Source organism: Haliaeetus albicilla, chromosome 15, assembly GCF_947461875.1.
Source record: "Haliaeetus albicilla chromosome 15, bHalAlb1.1, whole genome shotgun sequence".
Classification (NCBI taxonomy): domain Eukaryota; kingdom Metazoa; phylum Chordata; class Aves; order Accipitriformes; family Accipitridae; genus Haliaeetus; species Haliaeetus albicilla.
In genome coordinates, this window is record NC_091497.1 from 3,398,943 (window position 1) to 3,416,667 (window position 17,725).

Sequence of the window (17,725 nt, forward strand, 5' to 3'; positions counted from 1 at the left end):
GAGAAATTATTTTAAAAACATTTTTTGTGTATTGGCTAGCAGAAAAACTCTATTGTGTTTAAGTTTTGATGGAAAGTTACTGTGCAGAAGAATAATATGGTTGTTACTCCCGCATCTTTTAAGAGAAGCAAGTTCTGTCTACAGAAGACAAGCTACAGTACTATCAAAAAAAAAAAAAAAAAAAAAAATTTAGATGACAGACTGCCCATCAAACATTAAACTGTAAAACATAGACAGCATGGGTGTGACAGAACTCACTTCACAGATTTCTATAGTATCTCAGAAACAGCTTTAGATTTGGTTATCTTGAACAACTGCTATCATCTGAAAATTTTCTAACATCACTGTTCATCAGTATATTTTTCCAGAACATATATGAATATCTTGAGCTGACTAGAACCCAGGGAAAATTTCTGGCAAGCTTTCTGCTGACCTCTGTCCATAGTGGTAATGGCTCATGTTCTTCCACTGTTTGTTTTCTATCCTTTTATTTCAAAGCCTTGTGGGCATTTAAAGCTTTTGTGAGTCCCTTCGTGAAAAAGTTTCTTGAAAAGCCATGTATGTGTACCAGATCACTTTATTCACATACTTGTTAACTCTCAGCCAACTCACACTAAGCCATGATTCCCCTTGGCAGTAAGTTTCTGTTCCTGATGAATTATAAATTTAAAAATAATTAGGTTTTATGGGTTTAGAAAGTTCTTACAACTTTTTCCTCAACTTTATTGTAATTTACACTTATATGTAACTTGTCATGTTTTATATAGTCTCTTAACTTTCTTAATTTGTATATATCTTCCATTTGAAGCTTTTTTTCTGTGTGTACCAGGATCACTTATTCAGCTGTTTAAGATGACTTTCAGCCACAGTGACTTTTTCCTTCTTTCAGAATTCTTTTGATCAGCAACATGTTTTTATTTTAAGTATCTGCTACTGACATTTTTAAAAACTCTACAGCCTGCATGAAATCATCTTGCCCTTTAAATGCTTCATTTAGTTCCTGTTAAATAACACTCTCATTGTATTTAGTTTCTCTTTCCTAGATGTTGTTATAGGGGTTTTGGGTTTGGGGTGGTTTGGGTTTTTTTGGTTGCTAAGAAGATACTGATCTAGAGTATATTGTGACCAGAGATACAGAACTTTTTGGTGGGTAGCTATATCTTGAACCAAAATGTCAAGATCAAGAGCTAAAGATCAAGAATGATACTGAACAAAATAACTGTGGATTATCTAATCACTTTATCCAAGGAACAATCATGTACTGTGTCTAAAATTTGTTGCACTGTGGAGATACATTTATCACTTTATACACTGACAATTGGACCCTCCAATTCATACTTTGTATTTTCACAGCCTCTCTAATCGTGTTTAAATATGACATATTTAAGAGAGGGATTATATCACATAGTGCTTGTCATACTAGAGACTTGAGTGATGTCCTATGAGATCTTTTACAATCATATGTTCTCATAATTTTGTGAAACACAATTTTTTGGCTTAAGATAGATACATTTGCAGTATCTGAGTATGTACTATATATGAATCACATTTGGGAGCTACCTGAAACTTGTAATTATGATTACTATATAGATATGATATCATTGTTATTAAATACAATTATATAAGTTAACTTTCAAAGATTTTTAGGTGATTAGTGAGAAAAAATAATCAGAGATAACAGAAGTAACTGTGTATAAAAAATCCCAACAAACTAAAATGGAATTATATGCATAAATAATGTTTACCAGTGGAAAAATCACAGTGCATCACTGAAACCAGTTGAGTTTTTCCCACTGACTTTGTATGGACAACTATCATACATGTAAGTATAGGAAAAAAAGCCTTCCTTCCCTAGCTTTTTTATGTGATTGACAGATGCGAAACTTACTATAGAAAAATAATTTTCTTACCAAGGGGCAAATGCTTTAATATTGCAGTTTGTTATACAAATAATATTTGTCTATTTGGACATTTAAGATAGAATTTTTTATAGAAAAGGTGTTTCAGTAAACAGCATAAATTAGCAAATACTTCAAGTTCTCATTATTTACAGTGGAAACCATAAATGCTAGAGAATTTGTCCTGCTTACCATATAAAAGCTTCTGCTGACAAGAAAGCATAATTTTTCTTAGTTACTTGTTTTATATCAGTATGATACTGTTAGCTTTCCTTTGGCAAATACTGGAATTGCATAGCAACTTCTGCATTTGTACCTTACACCCCCTGCCAAATATTCCTGTTACTGAGAATGATTACAGAAGTTTCAGAAAAGTTGAGCTTTCTCATTTGCCTGATTATGGAGGATATCTTCAAGTCAGCCACTGCAAAAGAATATAAATTTCAAGCAATATCTCTTTTATAAATAAGTAGGACATTTGAGATCAGGAAAGTGATGTCATTTGTTATTATTATGTGATGAACAGTGATTCTGACTTCACAATTTATCTGTGAAGGCATTTTTAAACCTCAGGACATAATTGTTATTTGTCTGTCTTTGAATTAATCCACTCACTTTTATCAGAGTCTGGGCTAGCCCTGATTCCCAAAGCAAATACAATTCACTTTTGGCAAATTTTTAATGAAAAAGCCCATCCCTTAGAAATAATATCTATCCTATATCAATGGCAGTTAACAGAGACTAACAAAGAGGTAGGCTCAAGATTGTCATTTAGAGTTTAAACACTTTTGAGGAAGATTTTTCTTCAGACGCTACAGGACCTAAGATGACTGTGGACACATGTTACATTGTCTAAATTAAGAGATGCTCAGGTCTTTCCTAGGACTGTAATTGGAGTCCTGAATACATGTCTGGATCCCCAAAGACCCATATATTTAAATATGTTTGAGCAGATGAGATTAACTCCCTGCAACATCTCCCTGATTAGTAGTTGCTGCCACTGCTTGGACAGCTCCCCCACTCTTCACAGTATTCAATACATTTTAATGCTTATAGCCATTTTCTCTGGCAATTTATAGTTTCTTGTAGGAATGAGAGAGGCTTGTCTCATGTATATGGTTTTAAAAAGTTCATGCCTACTCCAATACTTTTATTAGTTATTTAACTACAAATAACTGACTACTAAAACTTTTTCATAATCTGTTTGTCCTATCACTAATCCAAAGTCATTTATTAATTGCTAATTGCATTAAAATATATTCAGATTCTGTTGATCAGAAATCCTCCACACTTTCAACACATGCTAATGACTTCTGTTTATCTTGACATTTATTCATTAGAGAAAAAAGAACTACTATCAGCACAAAAAAGCCAAGGGCAGGTTGATTCTTGCAGTAAGTTAAGGGAAAAGTATATTAATGTAGTACAGATTCCATTGATAGCTAAGTTTCTCTGTACTATTGCCCCTGGTAGAGCAGTGTGCCATATATCTTCTATGTTGGTCAGAATTGCATGGTGATAATGGCAGACTGATGTCAACACCTTATTGGCTGTCATTCTTTCTTAACTATTTAACATTTCATGACAGTAATTTGAAATGTATCTCAGAATGCTTACTCTAACAAGGGGGGAAGAATCCTGAAGAAAGCCCTTGAAAGCCACACACCAAGTGGAGAATAATGTTTGGCTCTCTCCCAACCACAGCCTTAAACTTAACAAAACCTAAGATCAGTTGCTGGACCTCCAGCCATTGCCCGGATGAAAAAAGTACTCAGGGGAGAAAACTTTTTGCAGCCTATGCTTTTCACTGGGAACTGACTAGGAGACTCATGAAAAATGGATCTCCATGCTTAGTCTGCCTTCAGGCTGTAACTCTAACTGTAGAACTACACCTCGACGTGACAAGTTCCATTGGCAGTCCCTGTGCAACCCAAACAGCACTAGAGCATGAAACTTTGCCTTCTGCAATATACCGATTCTTTTGGCAACTCTAACCCCAAATATAGGCGTGGGCTGAGCCTTAGCAAAGGGCCCCCAGCCATGACTGACTTTATAGAGTACTTGGGCAATAAGCCTTTCTCCATCGTAACCCTGCCCTTGGCAGACCCTTTCAAGTCCCACACCATGTGGAGCTACAGGCTTTGCCTTTCTCCGAATCCTAATCCTAGGGGTGGCCTGAGGCTTAGCCAATGACCTCCAGCCAAGACCCGCCTGAACAATTTCACAGAAAAGGAATCTTCCTGTGGCCTTCCCCTTCTTTTAGCAGCCTCACACCAACTGGAACTGCATGTTTAGTCTGTCAATATTAACCCCAACTCAAGGTTAAATATAATCCAAGGCTGGTGCTGAGGTTTTTCCAAGGGCAGAATCACAGAATCCCTGAGGTTGGAAGGGATCTCTGGAGATTGTTTAGTCCATCCTTCCTGCTCAGTATAATGTCAAATTAAGCCTGTTGCTCAGAACCTTGTTCAATTGCATTTTTAATACCTCCTAGAACAAAGACTCCACAATCTCCCTGGGCAACTTACTCTGGTGCTGTCACTGTCAGAGTGAAAAAGTATTTCCTGATGTTCAGATGGAATCTCCTGTGTTCCAGTTTGTGCCCATTGACACTGTCCTGTCACTGGGGACCACTGAAAAGAGTTTGGCTCCATCTTCTTTATGCTTTGCCATTAGATATTTATATACATTGATGAGATCCCCCCCTGAGCATTCTCTTCTCAAGGCTGAACAGTTGCAGCTCTTTTAGACTCTCCTCATATGACACATACTCCAGTTGCTTCATCATCTTCATGGCCTTTCCCTGGACTTGCTCAAGTGAGTCCATGTACTGGGGAGCCCAGACCTGGACACAGCACTCTAGATATGGTCTCATCCAGGGGCCAATCACCCCCCTTGACCTGCTGACAGTGATATTACACATGCAATGCAGGATGCTGTTGGCCTTACTTGCCACAAGGACACATTGCTGGCTCATGTTCAACTTTGTTTGTCCAGCAGCACCCCTAGGTCCTTCTCTGCACAGCCATTTTCCAGATAGTCAGCCCCAGCATGTACTGGTGTCTGGGGTTGTTCCTCACCAGTCGTGGGACTTTGCACTTCTCCTCGTTGAATTTCATGAGGTTCCTGTCAGCCCAGTTCTTCAGCCTGTTGAGGTGCCTCTGGATGGCACTGCAACCCTCTGGTCTATCAGTCACCCCTCCAAGTTTGCATCATTTGCAAGCTTGCTGAGGGTTCTCTCTGCCCTGTCATTAATGAAGATGTTAAGTAGTATTGGACCCTGGGGTACTCTACCATGACTGGCCTCCAGATGGACTTTGTGCCACTGATCACAACCCTCTGGTCCCAGCCATTCAGCCAGTTTTCAGTACATCTCACTGTATATTTGTCTAATCTGTACTTCCTCAGTTTGTCTGTGAGGATATTATTGGACAAAGGGTCAACAGTCTTTTCTAAAGTTGAGACAAACAACATACACAGCTCTCCCAGCATTCACCAAGCCAGTCTTCTCATTGTCTAAGGCTGTCACATTGATCAGGCAGGACTATATCCCATGAGATTCTTCAAAGCTAGAAGCAGGTGCTTTTTTTCTCTAAGAATCAGGTCCAGAAGAGTGCCTCCCTCATTGGCTCCTCAGTTGCCTGCGAGTTGTCATCAGTGCATTCCAGAAACCTCCTGGGTTGCTGTGTTGTCCCACTAGCAGATATTGGGGTGGTTCAAGTCCCCAGTGAAGACCATGGTCTTGGAACGTAAGGGTTCTAACAATTATCTGAAAGAGCTCTCTACTTCTTCCTGGTCAGGCTGTCACCACGATATTGCCCACATTGATCTGCCCCCTAATCCTCACCCATAAATTCTCAACTAACTCATCATCCATTCCTAGACAGAGCTCCAGGCAGTCCGGCTTCTGCCTCACATACAGAACAGTTCCCTCTCCTCACCTTCCTGGCTGTCCCTCCTAAAGAGCCTGTATCCATCCATTGCAGCACTTCTGTGAGCTTTCCCACCACGTCTCCGTGATCGCAATGAGACCCATAGCACTGCAGATGCCTGCACGCCTCTGAGTCCTGCACGGTCCCCGTGCTGCGTGCGTTAGCCTGCGGGCACTTGGGGTAGGCACCCAGCTCTGTGGGCTTCCCAAGGAAAGGGCAAGAGCATCCCCCATAATGTTGTCCTCTTGGCATTCACTCATTTATATGCATAAAACAAGCCCCCTTCCACCTTCTTTTCCTGATTTTGAGGTGTCTTTCATCCACATTGCCCCACACCGTTTGCTTGCAAACCCGACCAGCCGGTTCCTCACTTGACTGTGGGCACCCACCTATGGCCCACATGAAAATGTTCTCTGGGGATAAATGTTTCTGCAGTATAACCCCCTCCCTTGGCAGTCCCATACCAACTGGAGCTGCAGGCTTTGTCTCTCTCCCAACCTTAACCCTAAAGGGCTTAAACCTAAGCCTGACCGTAAACCTGAATATGGGCTGAACCTTATCCAAGGACCTGAAACCCTGACACAGATGAAAATATTCTCAGGGGAGAAATCTGTCTATACCTCATTTTTCTGGGGAGGTATTACTTTTCCAATATTTATGTTTTGGTGAAATCTTGAATTGTGCAGTGCAATCTTGAAGCCAAATGCTATATGGTCTTTTAAGCCTGCTGAACTCAAATCTTTTTCTAAAGTTGAACTTTATTGTCAGTCTTCACTTGAATGATCACTGAGAGTGAGGAATAAATTGACAAATGCTATGATCATGGATCTGGATTTTTCAGTTTATAAACTTTATTATTTATTGCCAGTGAGGCATGGTGGCAAAATGGCTACTATACTGAGTTCTTCTTGGGCAGAGGTACAGCTGCCTGGGGTGGGAATATTAGTAAATTGATGCTTTCAGAGCAACGTGATTATGATCACTGTGGAAATGAGAGAACAGTTTCTTTGTAAAAGAAGCACAAATAATTCCAAGTGAAAACTAAAATCGTTTCTGAAACCTAGCCTTCTGAGAATCAGCTTTCAGCAGAAACTACCCATTTCAAAGTGCTATTAGCTGAGTTCAGGCCTGAGCTCTTGGTTTGATATCCTACCTTGAAGTACTGCCTGTGAATAGTTATTCTTTTTCAGTCCCTGGTCGAGGATTGACCAAAAGGTATTTTATGAGATTACAGTATATTTCCCTTAAGTATAGTTGCTGAAGAATATGCCATTTGAAGTAATGGAAAACAGTACCTATTTCCTTTAAAAGTAGTAAGTAGATCAGATTCTTAATACACTTGCAAGCTTACATGCTCACAACTTGTCAAACCAGTTCTTCTCATTTTTAGTGCTGTTAAAGGTAATTTACCTGGGAGAAGTGCAATGTGAAGAAGTGACTCATTCCTGGAGCAGGCTCCACTGTTCAGAAGTGTCATTTTCTAAATGTATTCTGAATACAAAAGAGAGGGAAAAAATAAGAAATGAAATGTATTTCATTCTCAGTAAAACAAAGTATAAAAGGTACAAGTTGTGGTACTGGCTACCTTGTCTATTATTTCAACTTGAAATCAAAGATATGTATATCACAGGATGCATGATAAAAAGGAGTTATTTTCTATTATAATTTATGTTGCAATTAGGAAGTTGAGAACCTCAGCTTTCTAACAGTGGAAATTTTTTGAAAACCTGTATTTGAGAAGCGCTGCATCAGACTGTAAATGAAAAGTAGGTTTTATACTTATTTATACTGATTTTATTTATTGATGAATGTTCATTTTCTGTAACATCAGTCTAGATCAGTCTAGAACTCCAGAATTAGTCTAGAACTAATTCTCAAGTTCACAGTTCTGACATATCTTCCACTCCATGTCTAACTCAAAAGGTACCTCTGGTTACTGTCACAGTGTTCTCCTGGACAACATCTGTCTGCATACACTGTGTAAAGTATTAAAATAACCTTAGGGATCAGAATAATGGATGATAATCTGTATTGGCTGGATAATCCCTTTTTTTAATTGGCCTACTTACCAAAACAACATAAAACCAAGAAATACCAGCAATAAAAATAGGTATAAAATATAATTATTCTTTAAAACTAAAGGAATTTTCTAAGGAGAATAATGTGCTGATGACACCAAGAAAGGCTCATATCATTTAGAAATTTTAAGGACTTCTCAGTGACAATTAATTAAAGAGGCCCTAAACTGAATGTTCTATTGTTAGCAACTTAGACAGAGTCTAGAAAAATGCATCATGTGTGTTATACACACATAACTGGGTGAAAATCCAGTGATGCTTTTTGATCCTGAAACAAAATCCAGAAGCTAGTAGCCAGACATCTCCCTTCCACAGAGCACTTTTTTTTAGTTTACATCTGAGGGACCTCAATAAAGTTAGTCAGTGCTTAAGTAATTTTGACTTTTATTTAGCAATATTCTGAAGATTATGAAACTTTCTGCCAAGTACTTAAGTATGAGCTTTAACTTCAAGCTCATAATTATACTGAAGTCAGTAGGACTCCTTACCTGCTGATGTTCTTTGTTGAATGAGCCTATGATCAGTCAGATTCTTTAAGACTAATTTTAAACAACACATTTCTCGGACCAATGTCTTAAAAAATGTAAGAGTAACTTTATAAAGCTCTTTCTAACAGGCACTCATTGCAATAAAGACAAATTTTTATTCAAGTGTTTTGATATTTTACTCAGAAATGGACAAGATTTAGAGCAAGTTTGAGCAAGTAGATTGGAAGGAAGCACATTTTATGTGTTCCCCACCTTGCTGTGTAATTTTCACCTCTTGAAACTTAGAAATACATGTAAAACTGTCAAAAATTAGAATAAAACATTTTTTCTGACAAAATCCTGATCAATTGTATCTAAGTATTTTGTAGAAGTGATTTTTTTTATAATTAAATTAAACGCACTTTTACAAAATTATCTAAGTTTGAAAAGTGTTATTTTTTTCAATGAGTTTACATGTTCTACCTGACAAATCTGTGAATAGCAAACATACAGATAATTACTTCATCTTGGCTGATGGCTTGTAACTTGCTCAGCTTAAGCTTGAGTAATGTGCCTGTATCCTCTTCTTTGCTAATATAGTCTCATTTATCATTGTGCATACTATCACATTGTCAGATTCACTTATTTTGAGACTTTCTGCACATAACTCCCAGTTGTACTGTTCTAATCTTGACAGTCTCCCCAAATCCTTATCCAAAGGCGGGCTCTTTTCCCTCTCCAACTACTTCACCGTTTTCTTCACAATTTCCCTCTTAGATTTGAATTCCCAGACTCCCCCTCCCTCATTCCCAGGCACCATCTCTCCTTCCACCCTGATTCTTTATCCTTATCTCCATTTTTCCTCCCATTCCAGTCTGGCTCTCTTCCCGCTGTACTAAAGTCAGACATCTTTCTCTTCCTAATACCCTGGGAAAGAGCAAAGCAGTGAAGGTTGAGCTAAGAAAAGTGCAAAAAAGTCTTTTGCTTTCTACTCTCAATTCTAATTCTCAGTTCTCACACTTCTAATTCTTGCACTCACAACAAGAGGAACTGAAATTGCAAGATAGGGAATATCTAAGTGGATAATCTGTAAATAAATATTTGAATATTTAAAAAAGTAAAATTACGTAAAATAAAGTCTGAATGCTGGTTTTGTCAACTTAAATATCTTTCAGCTCAACCCACAGAGCAGGAGATAAAATCTCCCAAATGTACTCCCAAGATAAATCAGTAAACTACAAATTTGGATGCTCACATTGCAAAGTGCTTTCCCCCCCCACTTCATTTAAAAGGAGCATTACTCACCTGCACTTGTATTGTATATCAGAAATAAACAACAAGCAGTGTAGGTATATCTGACAATAACGTAAAGCCAGGATAGTTCTGCAGCTGACTTTGAAAGTAAACAAATTCTTTATGCACTTGTTCACTTCCTGAACAATATTCTTATTCTCCTTTGGAACTAAATGACTTTGTGTAATAAAGAGTGCTTCCAGATACACTTTTTTATATACACATGAATATAAAACTGGCATTTTAAGCTTTTTGTTCATGAATGAAAATATACACTGATAAATTTTAGAAAATATATTTGTATGTAGTATCTGTTCAGTAGGGAGATTTTAATGAAATATAATTTATTTCCTTATGCAATTTCTACTCTTTACTGTGTGTGCCACCATGGAAATTTCATTATTCATATTAGCATTTAGACCTTTGTTTTATTCAGTGACTGCCTCTGCTAAGAATTTGATATATTTCCATTAAGCAGCACACAAGTAAAAGAAAATAACCTCTGAGAAACAAACAAACAAACAAACAACAAACACATTATCTCTACAAAAGCAAAGGAGGACACATCTCAGAATCCAATTTGGGAATGAAAGCTGGATTAAGGTAAGAATGCCAATGATTCCTGCCCCTCACATCCCCATGTCCTCAGTCCGACACAATCACAATTTTCTCTTCAACCGTAAATTTAGCTTAATGAGGAGAAAAAAAAATCTTATTAGAAACCCCTTGTTTGAACTGTATAGCCTTACTGATATCCGAAGTGATATCAAGAGCCAGAGAGCATTTGCTTTGGCAAAGCTGTCTGGATCAAAAAGGTGAGGTAAACAACAGCCGACGTGTATGGGGTGAGTAAAGGAGTTGGAGAGGGCAAGGCTCTCTTCTCACACAGCTTCCAAGCACACTCCTGGCCGACCGAGAGCGTTAGGGCGCAGAACTTGGGGTGGGAGCTGTGTAGAGTCACGGCATGTTGGCAGCTGCCCATCAGCTGACACATGGGGGAGCAATTCAAACAAGTGGCTGAGCTTCTAAAACTTTGATTTTTAATTTTTTTTTTTTAATAGCAGGTTCCTAAGACTCCTACCTTGCTCCTTTGCCACCGTAATAACTTCACTCCTCTTCCATCTACCTTCCACTTCCGTCTTACATCTCCTCCATATTACGTTTTTATTCTATATATGGTTTTTGTCAGGCAGGTCCCTTTGAAGCTTTCTGCCAAGCAGGCAGAAGGGAAGGAACAGCAGCTGTAAGTCCCCGCTGCCCCTCTCAAGCAGCACAAGCCCAGGCCAAGCAAATTGCTCTGTGAATGCCCTGCAGTGCGGCAAGCCAAAGAAATGGCTTCATTTGCCATATGTTGTGCAGCCCAGCAGTGAAGGGTTTATTAGCCTTTGTACATCGCTGCACCAATCAGCACACATTACTCATATCTCATCAGCATTGTGCTGGGGTTTTTTTGAAAGGAACTACAAAAGTTACTCCTCAGTTCAATGACAATATTTTCTGATATTCCAGGAAACATTCTGAATTCATGCTACGTGGGTTATTGGTGGGTCCATGTCTTATATGAGTTTAGCAAACAAGGCAACATTGAAATGATGAATTCCTACATAAACAGGAGTGTTATTACAAACATCCTGATTCCCTTCCTGTTTAAAATTCTCACTGCTGAGTGAAGGGCTGTTTCTTGGTTCCCACTCTGCTCTGTGCTGACCATTACCGCCTTGATGATATTGAGGTGCAAATTAAGCATATGACAGAAAAATGAAAAGACAAAACATATGAAAGCAGTCAATCTGTTATTCACCCATATGCCTCAGAGATTTTTAATTGCCACTGGAGGATTTCAAGGAATTTCTAAAATTAATTGCAGAGTTGCATACTCTCCTAAGAATTGAATGGTTATGTAAGAACACTATCAACTATCTATAAGGACCAAACTTTTCTGCATCATTGAAAAATGGCTGTTTAGAAAAAAAAATTATACTTAATTTAAAGATGCATAGACGTAAATGTAAGCAAACAAACAAAAATTCTCACTAAGATATTTCATCCATTTAGAACAGTAATCAAAGGGAAAAAAAAAAAAGAAAAAATCAGAGGTGCTTACTGCTTCTCAAGTAGTCATGTGTCTGGTCAATGCATTGCTGCTCTTTTTAAAACAGTCTCCAAATGAATGCTTTCATTGCTGGGTTAGTGGTTCTCTCTGGTTACCTGCTGGACGACCTACTAAGTCACAGGATGGTGTATACTGCTGAGAATTCAACACTCCCAGACAGAGGACTTTAGTAAAAGAACTAAGTGATCAAAACAAATTATTTTTCTGGTTTTATTTAACATTGTTTTGTTTGGAAGGTTTTCTAAATTAAAAAAAAAAATAAAGAAAGAAAAGCAATAAAAATAAAATAAAGTATTATATATAAAACTAAATTTAGTATTAGTTTAATTTTTAAAAGATTATTAATCATTTGTGCTTGGAGATGTGGTATGGTCAGAACTGGAAAAGATAATATTCTGCACAGTTCAAGTTTTGATCTGTATTAGTTATTTGAGCCTGAATATTGCCTGTGTCAATCCCTGTGTTAGCAGTCCTTCCTCTGGTAATTCATATTCTACTTGAGTTAGGTTTTATCAGGCAAAAGCATATTTTATCTAAAAAAAGGGTCTACCTTTTTTTTCCCAACTGTGATAACTGTGAGGTTTGGCTTTGGAGAAAATAAATACAGAGAATAGCTCTCTATGCAAGTTCTGTAGTTGTTACTGGCTTTAAATTGCTTCTTGTTTCACAGGGAACTAAAAGAAAAGGAAGAAAAAATGTAATGTAGAATGATGTACAGCGTCTAATAGTATCAGTGGCTTCCCTCTTAGGTTTTTTTTTTATTTTATTTTGGCTGCAATCACTAGAATACATTGGCTGCAGTACTTGCAGATGAAAACTAAGTGCAGATGTGCCAAAATGGGCTCCAGGTTTGTGAGTATTCACTCTTCTATTGTAAATAGAGCAAATAGCTTTCCCTGGATCATCCAGGCTGAAGTTGAAAAAGTGCCATATATAAAAGATTGCCTTTTGGGAACAGTTGAAACTCCATGTTCAACTGCACTTTCAATGGGAGATTATTTTTTGATGCTGTTCTGGGGCATATTTGTTTCTTTTAGTATCGTAGCCAATACTGTGCTTTTCTTGCGAACATGTGCGTTGCCTACATGAGTTACCCCAGACACAGCAGTAGTAGAAAGAGTGGAAGCATATTTTTCTAACTCAAGAACAACAGTATCCATTTGAACTCTTGCTGAGCATACCTCTGTTGCAGTGGGACACCAACTGATTTTGCACGCCTTGAAGAGCTTTTGGGAATACTGATCATTGAAGTTTTTCCATTTCACAAGATTAGAATCTTGAATTCATTCTCTCATTCAAATTAATGACCAAAATTAAGTGGTTTAAGCTGTTTTGGTTTTGAAAGAGTTATGGCCTGTTCCATACTTTTTTCCAGCAACTCCATAAGAACTTAACTGAAAGGGTGATTTGGTCTCAGACCTTCAGCCTTCTGTGGTTTTTTTTGGTCTTTCCAACTAATTTCTGTAAGATTACATAATAGAACAAATCCTTGAGAAACAAGCGGTTTCTAGGGAAAAGATTTAGACAAAAATAATTAAGATCTGATTGAATATGCAAGAAATTAAATAGCAAAATATGAGAAATTACAAGCTATTTCATATCAATGTTTTTGGTTTGGTTTTCTTGTAGTTTCAAATCTTAATACTTGAAAGATTATATGTTCCTAACTGATATTTAATGTTGTCTCTTTGCTACATTAATATTTAAAGAAGCCTAAAGAGTTCTTGCTTTTAAAATATTCATGATTGCTGCTGTTTTATGTGAAACAAATTTCAAAGGAGGAATCCCTAATTAACCAATTCACATGTCTTCTCACTTGCCTAAAAAATTTTTACTGGTTTTATCCATGCATCTGAGTCAAAGTGCAAATTTGATAATTGTACAAAATTAACAAAGGTTGGGTAGATTTACATTTGGAAGTGTGGCAATCTATTTTTTCAGCTTTCTTATTGGCAATGGAATTACATGACTTGGAAAAGCAGGCATATTTTCAGGGAAAAAAATTATTGCAAAAAGTTAAAGTTTATTTGAAACATATATTCAAAGCTTACTGCTACCCTCCAAAAACTTGCTTTTGCATCTTTTAATAACAAATATCAGAACACTATCCTAGAGTTTTTAGCAGTGAAGGACCCTCAAGAAATGCAGATCATTTCCCCTTTGGATACAGCTTAGATCAGGAAGGGTAAGAATTTGCAGGACAGTATGGGTAAAGTAGGGGTGGGCAATGAAGGCAGAAGAAGGCAATGAAAATTGGAAATTGCAAGGGCAGAGAAACAGAGATGACACAGCTTGGTGTTCGTCTGACAGCTCCAGGGAGCAGAATCGTCTCTCGGTGCTGGCTGCAAAGGTAAAAACTTCAACATGTAACCCTATTGCTCTTTCACTGGAAAGACTGTCCTGAGGAATGGACAGGTAGCAAAGCCCACGCGTTCATTCAACTCTTTGACTGAAAGTCTGATGGAAAGAATACCAGCTTCTTTTCATTTGACTTCAAGAAACAGACGGAGACTTTGAGACTACCGGATCGTTTCACATGGAGAGCGGGTAACAGGTACCGGTCCTCTTTGGTCACTACTGTTCTGGTCTGGGTTTACCTTGGCAACACAAGCATGACAAACTCATATCCCATTATTAGCAATATGTTCAAACAGCACTTCCCTTACTCATGTTTTCATTTTCAGATGTAGCTTGTGAAATGTACTTCTGTCTGCTTTTCGGATGAGCATCACAAGAGACTGATGCCAATCTGCAGAAGATTTTCCTCCAGCAATCTAAATGTGAGCCATGGCAGACTCTGTAGCCAGTTTTGTTGGCAGCATCAGAGATACTTCTGTGTTTGCCACTTAATTAACTGTTGATGGACCATCTGGGCAGCTTAGTCTTTATGGATGTCATTTTCTTTGGTTCACCTTGGAGTCTGTATAAGAAAGTCACATTCATTTATCTGAAAAAATTATTTGTGTAAGTATCCTTTGTGATCAACGTATAAGCAGCATTTTGAAGGCCATATTGTACCAAAAAGCTGTTACGTTAGCCAGTGTGCATAATTAGACATTAAGAAGTAGGGGTGAGATTGGTTAAAATTGATTTTATCACTTTTTTTCCCCAATGTTCTGCTCAGTACCTACACAGTTGTTTATCTTATTTCTCAGGGAGAAATCTCCACTACCAGATTTCATTGATTTCTTTAATTTATTATTATAGGATTTCAGAAGAAGGTGAGAGCTCAAAAGATAGTATTAAAGGGGAAGAGAAGAAAAATATCTGATTAATTGCTTTTCATGACATAAACCCAGATGACTATGTAAAAACTCCATTGTACCAAGTGTATAATAAAAGTCATCATACCAAAATTTCTTTCATACAGTAACTTTTCCAAAGTAGAATGCAATATTGTATCTGATTTTTTTTAAATATACTGAAGCAGAGATTATTTATAGCCTTGTTTTCAAAAAGTCTAACCTCTAATTTAGGATTCCCTGTTTTGAAGATATTCATAATAAATGCCTGATTTCAGGGGTAAGTAATACCTATAGGTAAAGCAAATGAGAAGCCCCAACAAAACCCTGATCGATTAAATTATGACCCTACAGAGGTTAGTAGGAATTTTGCCAGTGGAACTGAGATTTAACACCATCAGTGTACAGCCAGTTAGTTATTGAGGGAGGAGTTCAAAAATACATATCTGAGCTACTGTACTTACTCCAGAGAAGCCCACATCTGAATGAATTGCAGTTCAGATTAGTTCTAGCATTTGTCCATTGTTCCATACTCACAAGACAGAATTACCTGTTAAATGTATGTTGAGTGCTACCACTTTTTAAAATTATGAGACCTCATTAAGTCAGATTTAAAAGATTATTTCTTCTATAAAAATAAGAAATCTTTCTTAGATGGTGACAGATTTGCCACTCATAACTAAGAGACCTGTGATATAAAGGATTTATTTATTTTCTTGTTAAGATCCTTGCTGGAGTGGATTTTCTTTATATTGAAGATCTAAATCACCTAGGTCATCAAAAGTACTTTAAAATGCTATTTGGAGCATATACATAATTCATTCCTCAACAAAAAAACCCTATAACCTTTGGGCTCACAGTAGAAAAGGACTGGAGCACTTCACATATGAGGAAAGGCTGAGAGAGCTGGCACTGTTCAGCCTGGAGAAGAGAAGGCTCAGGGGGATCTTATTAATATATATAAATACCAGAAAGGAGATGCAAAGAGGATGAAGTCAGGCTCTATTCAGTGGTGCCCAGGAGGCAATGGGCACAAATTGAAACACAGGAGTTTCCCTCTGAACATCAGGAAACACTTTTTTTACTGTGAGGGTGACCGAGCACTGGGAACAAGTTGCCCAGGGAGGTTGTGGAGTCTCCATCCTTAGAGGTACTAAAATCCGTCTAGACACAGACCTAGGCAGCTGGGTCTAGGTGGTCCTTCTTGAGCAGGGCGATTGGGCAAGACGACCTTCAGGCATCATGTCTAACCTCAAACATTCTGCAATTCTGTGAAAGACTGGAAAAGTCGGGGCTTTTCTTTTACATACTTCTACAAATATTTTCTTTCCCCACAGAGCTGGCATCAGCTGTAGCATTGTGTGCCCGTGGTACTGCATGTTTCTTCAGAAAGGTATGCAGGCCAATAATGTTGCATGTCTGTGTTCATCTGTGTTTTTTGCTTTTGGGTAAACCTATTTTCATATTTTGCCTGGGGTTTTTTTGTTATTGGTTGGAGTTATTTGTTTGTTTAGTTGGGTTTTTTTGTCTGTTTCTTGGTTGTTTTTGTTTGTTTGTTTGTTTGTTTGTTTTTCCAGGTCAGAGATTCTTTAAATGTCTTCAGGTTGCCCAGTGTTCTCTCACACCTGCAAGCAGGTGTTTGGAAATATCAGCACTCATTTCAAATCCCTTGTTAGACATATTGAAATGTGAATGCCACATTTCTCTTAGCACACCTAGGAATGCTTTAAAAATAATTTCTATTCTAGTAAGAACACACTTCTTTCAGCACTGCAGCATCTGCAGAGAGTGGATGGTTTGCACACTCATTTCTGCAACAAGATAAATTACAGAGTTAATACAAAAATTAATCTTTTTATTGTTAAGTGCTGAGAAGCAATGATTATCTGATAATGAAAGTAATCAAGAAGGATGGTAAAATGTATATAATTCAAAACGCATGGTTCAAGAACCATAAACAGGACTTTAGCTTAGGAAGAGAAGCTTAGAAGTAAACTTCATGGATATGAATCTTCCTATGCTATGTAACTTCTGACCAGATTTTTTTTTTATTTCTTTGCATTGACAATTTTTCTAAAGAAGGCTCATTAAAAATAGGAAAATAGATGTAAGTATATGGACTAGAACCAAAAAAGAACTAAAGACTCTAAATTAGAATTTAGGACAAAATTCTTTGTACTGGAAACTATGCTTAAATTTTTCAATTTTCTCTAAAATGACTCAAATTCTTGTGGATTCTTCAGCTGAAGACACTTAAGTTTTCCTAAGACTCCATTCAGAAATTCCTAAGGCCATAACAAAAACAATCAAGGAAACAATGGAGAACATAAATACTAAGAAAATAGATCATCTTGCAGAATCAGGACAGTTCATTAGAAGTATTTTTATCTTCTAATATGTTTATGACATTTGTAATATGTTTTTACACTGTTTGAAATGGGTATTAATGTTTGATGACTTTTCCTTTTCTCCATTGACCTCTTTGAACTTAATTTGAATTCTTTTTAGCATTTGTAGGTTTCAGTGAAGTCAGTGGAATTTCCTATGCTGACCAGATTTCCTTAAAGGGCTCTAAATCAGAAGGAAAAGCAAACTTTACGTTTGCTCCAGAGATAGTTTGATAAGATGGCTACACCTTGGTCTAGCATTATTTTCCAGAGCAACTGGAAGACAAGTCCCCTCCTCTGACATATAGAGTTTCT